Source organism: Saimiri boliviensis, chromosome 13, assembly GCF_048565385.1.
Source record: "Saimiri boliviensis isolate mSaiBol1 chromosome 13, mSaiBol1.pri, whole genome shotgun sequence".
NCBI lineage: Eukaryota > Metazoa > Chordata > Mammalia > Primates > Cebidae > Saimiri > Saimiri boliviensis.
Genome location: NC_133461.1, coordinates 39,444,968 through 39,450,967, shown reverse-complemented (window position 1 = coordinate 39,450,967; position 6,000 = coordinate 39,444,968). Strand labels below are relative to the sequence as shown.

General features: G+C 41.0%; 1 long non-coding RNA gene across 1 annotated transcript in view; it reads left to right on the top strand.

Annotated features, from left to right (window-relative positions):
- Nucleotides 1–870: 870 nt before the first annotated feature.
- Nucleotides 871–6,000, top strand: part of LOC141580934 (uncharacterized) — a 287,460-nt gene continuing 282,330 nt past the window's right edge. The window contains exon 1 of the long non-coding RNA XR_012513358.1: nt 871–956. This is a non-coding gene — a long non-coding RNA (uncharacterized LOC141580934). The remainder of the gene's footprint in view (nt 957–6,000) is intronic.

Sequence of the window (6,000 nt, the reverse complement as noted above, 5' to 3'; positions counted from 1 at the left end):
CGGGCTGAGCGTGGCTGAGGCTGGGATAATGCCCTCAGGACCCGGGCCTCCCCTCCCCTAATCCATCTTACCTAGTAGGAAAATGCTCTTAAGGTTGTGAAACCTGCCAGTGACTATATGAGGCTTGGAACCGGTTTAACTATGGAAAAGTTCTGTCAGAGAGAGAGCCAATCCTAAGCAAGACAAATTATACGCCAAACACAAAGTCCCACAGCCTTCAGCTTCTGAATTTCTCCAAATGGCTTCACTAAATTAAGACTGGCCCTACCAAAGACCTAAACCCGCAACCCTGCCGTTGCAGGCCCTCCACCTTAACCAACTGTGCAAACAAGCAACTTACTTTCAGTAGAGGCAGAAAGCTTTCTTAAGCATTATTTTGAATGCAAATGCTGCACCCTAAGGCAGCGCGGTCTGCCTAAAATCCGGGTGGGGCTGACAGCCCACAGCTGCCTCCTTTCCTTCAGCCGCACCATCAGAGAAAAAAAGCCTCTTGCCACGGTCACTTTAAAAGCTGCATTTGCAGCCGTTTCTGGGCAGGAGTGAATTCGCCTGCCTCCAGGGCTTTCGGTCGCCATGTTGACCGCGCCAGAACCACCTGTGCAGTTGGGCCACTCCCTGAGCCGCTGCCCACACAGGGACCCGTGCGTCCTGGGGAGCCTTTTTACACTGCTGCCTGGGGCTCTGGAAGGCCAGAGGGCCCTGCCAGAACCCTGTGCCAGGCTGCCGCGCTCCCAGACCCCTGCAGGCTTGGGCTGTATCTCGCCCCTTCCCGCGGTTTTTCTCTGCGGGGCTACGCCTTGCTGCGCTGCTGAGCTGCAGGTGGTCCCAATTCCCGCCACGGGGCTGGGCTGTTCCTAGCCAACAGGGAGCAGAAGGCCCTGGGGGCAGTGCTCACCTGCTCCACCTCGCACCGGAAGGATGGAGAAGGAGAGGGAAAGCAGAGAGAGAGCTTAAAGGTAAAAAAAAATCTGTGCTTTTAATTCCTGCCGGCCCACGTCATGGGCTGGGTGGTGCCTCCAAAGCTCTGCGCTGCTGCTCGGTTCCCTGAAGCGCTGCTGCTTGGTTCCCTGACGCCCTGCCTGGCTGTGGCCGCTTCAGGTGTTCTTTAAGAGACAGGACAGAAATGGGGTTGGTTTTACTCACGGTTTTCAAGTCTTCTTCTCCGGCTGTACCCCTTTCTTGGTATACCCGGCTCTAGGCTGTACCCTTCTCTTGGCTGGCTTGCCAAAATGTAATACTGCGGTTTAGAGGTTCAGGGTGCCCTCAGCTCCCCTGAGAGGATGTTTCTCCAGGTTCTTGGTCTCCTGCCCTCTCGAGAATGAGAGAGGGGACCACAGTGCAGTGCGCAGTAAATGCCGGACTCAAAAGTGTTTGTAGAAAGTGATTTATTTAGAGAGAGAGAGAAACAGCTAGCTCTCACACTGAGTGAGAGAATCCAGAAAGACGGAATCCAGGAGAGGAAAGCAGCTTCCACACTGAGTGGAAGGAAATAGAGAGAGGTGGAGTCTAGGAAGGGAAGACAGGCTTCCGTGAAGGGAGTGTGGAAGGGGACCCCAGAGGGGAAATCCAGGAGAAAGAAAAACAGCTTCCAGAAAGGGAGTGTTAGTGGAAGGAGACCCAAACATGGAGTCCAAAGGGGTGTGGAAGAAGGGGACTTTTAGCCAGGGAGGAACCCTCACCTTCTCCAAGACCCTGGGCCAATGAAAGGAGTTCCTTAGAACTTCTGCTGAAGTGATTGACTCTTAGTTTCTTCCCGCGCAAAATTCAAACATAAACCATTAAATCTTTCGGATGGAGAGGGATGGGAGAGAGGCATGGCGCTAGGAAGTTCTTGCCCTTAAAACTACGCCTCCTGGTGGACCCAGAAAGAGAATACATTCTCTCAGAGATACTTCTGAACAAAAATTGTTAATGAGGCAGATGGCTCTGGAGAAAAGATTTTAAAAAGCCATCTAGCAGATTGCCTCCTCATCACTAGAAGACCCACTTCCTGGTCCCTGAATCTGATGTTTCTTCTTACCTGGAAACATAAAGAACCATGTACAGTAAACATTTTTATTTATTTATCGTACTTTAGGCTCTGGGGTACCTGTGCATATCATGCAGGATTGTTGCATAGGTACATAAATGGCAACGTGGTTTGCTGTCCCCATCCTCCCATCACCTGTATCTGGCATTTCTCCCCATGTTATCTCTCCCCAACCTCCCCACACTCCACTGTTCCTCCCCTAGACACCCCCAACAGACCCCGGTGTGTGATGCTCCCCTCCCTGTGTCCATGTGTTCTCATTGTTCAACACCCACCTATGAGTGAGAACATGCGGTGTTTGATTTTCTGTTCTTGTGTCAGTTTGCTGAGAATGATGGTTTCCGGGTTCATCAAAATACAACATTGTAGGTAGAGATTGAAAGCCTGGCATTGTCTATGGTTCCTACTGTTTAACAGCTGATACAGGTGTTCTGGTGATACTATTGTGCCACTTACTTACCCTGAATACATTGTCTTTTCACAGTACTAATGACATGTCATATATTTTACTGTTAAGTACTTATGTATCAATAGGGACAAGGAAATGCTTGCTTACTGGTAGCATATAAATTCAGAGTCAGAAATCATGGTGATGCCAGATAATCACAGATTGTACACCTAAGTGGCTAGGATAGAGACATCTTTGCTTTCTGATGGTTCAATGTACACAAACTTTGTTTCATGCACAAAATTATTTAAAAACATTATATAAATTTGCATTTATGTGTATAAGGTATATAGAAGCAAGAAAAATTTTGTGTTTTGACTTGGGCCCAATCCTTAATATATTTTTAATTATATTTATGCCCTGTACTTTTATGTCAAGATAAAAACTTTATTTGCTTCCAAATGAAATGAAGATTACAGAATTTCTTCAGTAATTTCTAAAATCAGGCATACTCAAATATTTCAAAATCCAAAAAGTTTAAAAATTTGAAACACTTTTGGTCCAAGAAATTTCAGTAAGAGATACTCAGTTTGTATTCAACTGTGACACATTTAAAACTAATTGGAACAAATTTTCCAAGCCAAGATATTTGGTCTTGGGTTGTGCCTAAACATGATTATTCTTTACACATTCCTCGGGTGATGCTCTGGTGCAGCTGTAGGTGGAGACTTCTAATAGAACAGTTGACACTATCAGGAGTGTGATGTGATTGAGGAAAGTGTCACAGAGTTGAGGAAAACTGAACTGAGCCGCAAAGTCTAGGAAGATGCAGAAAGGATGGAAGGAAAGGAGCGAGTGTTTTTCTGAACAAAGAAACAGATCAGCAACATGTAAAATTTATTCAAAGAGTGAAACCAGTGGGTCTGATCAAAGGAGAACAATAGTTCAGGAAAGAAATAGAGGCTTTGTAAGTGAGGAGGGAATTGTATTTTTTAAATAGTATTTTGAGATTGTAGCCATGATACTACTGTCTTCGAAACTATGGTATGAAGTGATTGTAGAGTAACTGTTCTGCTATTGGAGCCTCTGATTTCCATTTTCTTACAATATTTTGACAAAGCCAGGCTCCTACAGATGATGTTCCTCCAGTCCCATGGTGATTTAGGGACTTGGAATAAACACAAGACTTTAGTTTCCTGTCTGGTGGTTTTCATAGGCATGACATTCATTTTGAGATCTAAAAAGAAAAACAAAATAATAGGAGCTATAAAGTCGCCCAGAAAACCAGCTTGAAATGAGCATACAACTGATAAATATGTCAAGATATTTATCAGCAAATATTATTTGCTTCCAAATGAAATGAAGATTACAGAATTTCTTCAGTAATGCCTAAAATTACAGTAAATCTAATTTTTCTTTGTTATGGGTTTCAGTAATAAAGGAGCTTAAACAGAATACAAATAAAGGGGTCATAGAAATCTCACACTTTGGGCATCCAAGAAATATTTCCGCGCATGCGTGCTCTCTCTCTCTCTCTCTCTCTCTCTCTCTCTCTCTCTCTCTGTATGTGTGTGCTATATGTATGTAAAGATTTGACCTAAAATATCATCCTTATATGATTTAATGCATTTATAATTAATTTTCCTAACCTAGAGCCCCTGAATCCTTCAAATTTTTCTAAGGTCATAAGGGACAGGGTGAGAATCCTATTCATGAGTTATTTTCAATATTTCAATAAGTCTATAAAACATCATATGTTTACTCATCATGGGGCCACAAAGACTAAGTACATTTTAGTCAATTTGCTTGAGGCTAAAATTATATCATTTTACTGTCCAAATAATGAATGTCCTTTGTATTTTTAAACTAGATAGAAGCTCTGATTAGTTGCTGATGGCATCTCAAATATTTAGGGTCATATGGAAATAAAATAAGGTGAGTGTCTTTGATGGTTAAAAAGTTTGAATAATGGTTGTAAATATGCATATTTATTTTAAAAATTTTATACAGAAAAGGCTGAATTATAAAAATTAAATATCAAGTCTATTTTTAAATTCAATTCTCTTTGAAAATTTGAAGACAGTTGTGACTATCCAATGACCCTTTCAAATTTGACAATCTATATACTAAAGTTTCTAAAAATGAGGGCTTCTGAGGAAATGTGTGCTTGTCATAGAATAATATTGCCATAGAAAATTAACCATGAAAGATACTCATGGGCACCATAGGGGCCACAGGAAATATTTACCACAAAGTTCCCTTCTGCAGTACTCTTTCATCCATCCACTTGTGCATTATGAACATACTTCAGCCACTCCTAGATCACTGGCACTCTGCTCTGCCCCCTGAAAGTACAAAGATGGCAAAACACATTGGCTCTCTGAGTTTGCAGCCCCTCATTCATTGTGACCTCACAGCATACCTTCAAGTCTTATTGACATAAATTATTGGAGCTCAAGGATAGTAAGATTGGTTAGAATAAGACAAGGTCTGAATTCTAAAGGAAATGAAAGACCTGGAAAGCAATTGGAATAGGAACGCTTACATGGAATAAAAAGGTGGAATTCATTGGAAAGAATGAACCAGGAAATTTCAGATCTTAGAACCAGCACACCACATATGTATCTGACTAGTGGTATTATTGTTACTACTTAGATTTTAGTGTCTAACCAGTTTCTTCAAAACTAGTTCCTATTGGGAACAGAATTTATCTAAAATTTATAGAGGAACTTAGTCAGAAATTATTTGCTAAACAAAAAATGTGTTATTGAGAAGTTTTCCGTGACGAAGCACTGAAAGTGTGAATGTCAACAGTGTTAGTTTTGTGCTCTGTGAGTAATTTTGCCCTGCATGACCTGAGTTGGAGTTTAGTTTAACTGAATGCTGTCTAGAATTGCAATGCTTTATCCAATGAAGATTTTTTTAAAAAGTAGAAATTATTTAATCACTATCACTAGACAAAAACTGATCACATGGTAGATATTCAAACAATGTAAATTATTACATAGCTGTGAATATATTTAGAAGAATTGTATCAGATTATATAAATGGTGCAAATATAACTTTCTATTTCTGGCTCCCAAATCTATCCAAAATGTCTTTAGTTTCTTAAAGAGTAAAATAGTAGTCTGTTTGTCTACTAGATTCTACTAAGTCAGGAAACTAGCCTTGGATATTTTAAAAATATTAGTAATAGCTATTAAAAATACTGTTTGAAGCATAGTTGTATTTTATTCCCTTGGCATTTTAATTATTGGAGTTTTTATTCATATAGATAACTTATGCTTAACCATGCCTTGGAAAAAAAAGAATTTTTGTAATTGTTGGGGAAAGGCAACATAGTTGATAGATATGTAAATTTATATACTAATTGTGTAAGCAGATCTTCAGTAGAACATTCAATGCACCCCTATTTGCCAAAGTATGAGGGAAAGTTGTCAATTTTCTCAATACTATTGAATATTTTATAAAACTAGAAACTTGTGGCCGGTTGCAGTGGCTCACGCCTGTAATCCCAGCACTTTGGGAGGCCCAGGCGGGTGGATCACGAGGTCAAGAGATCGAGACCATCCTGGTCAACATG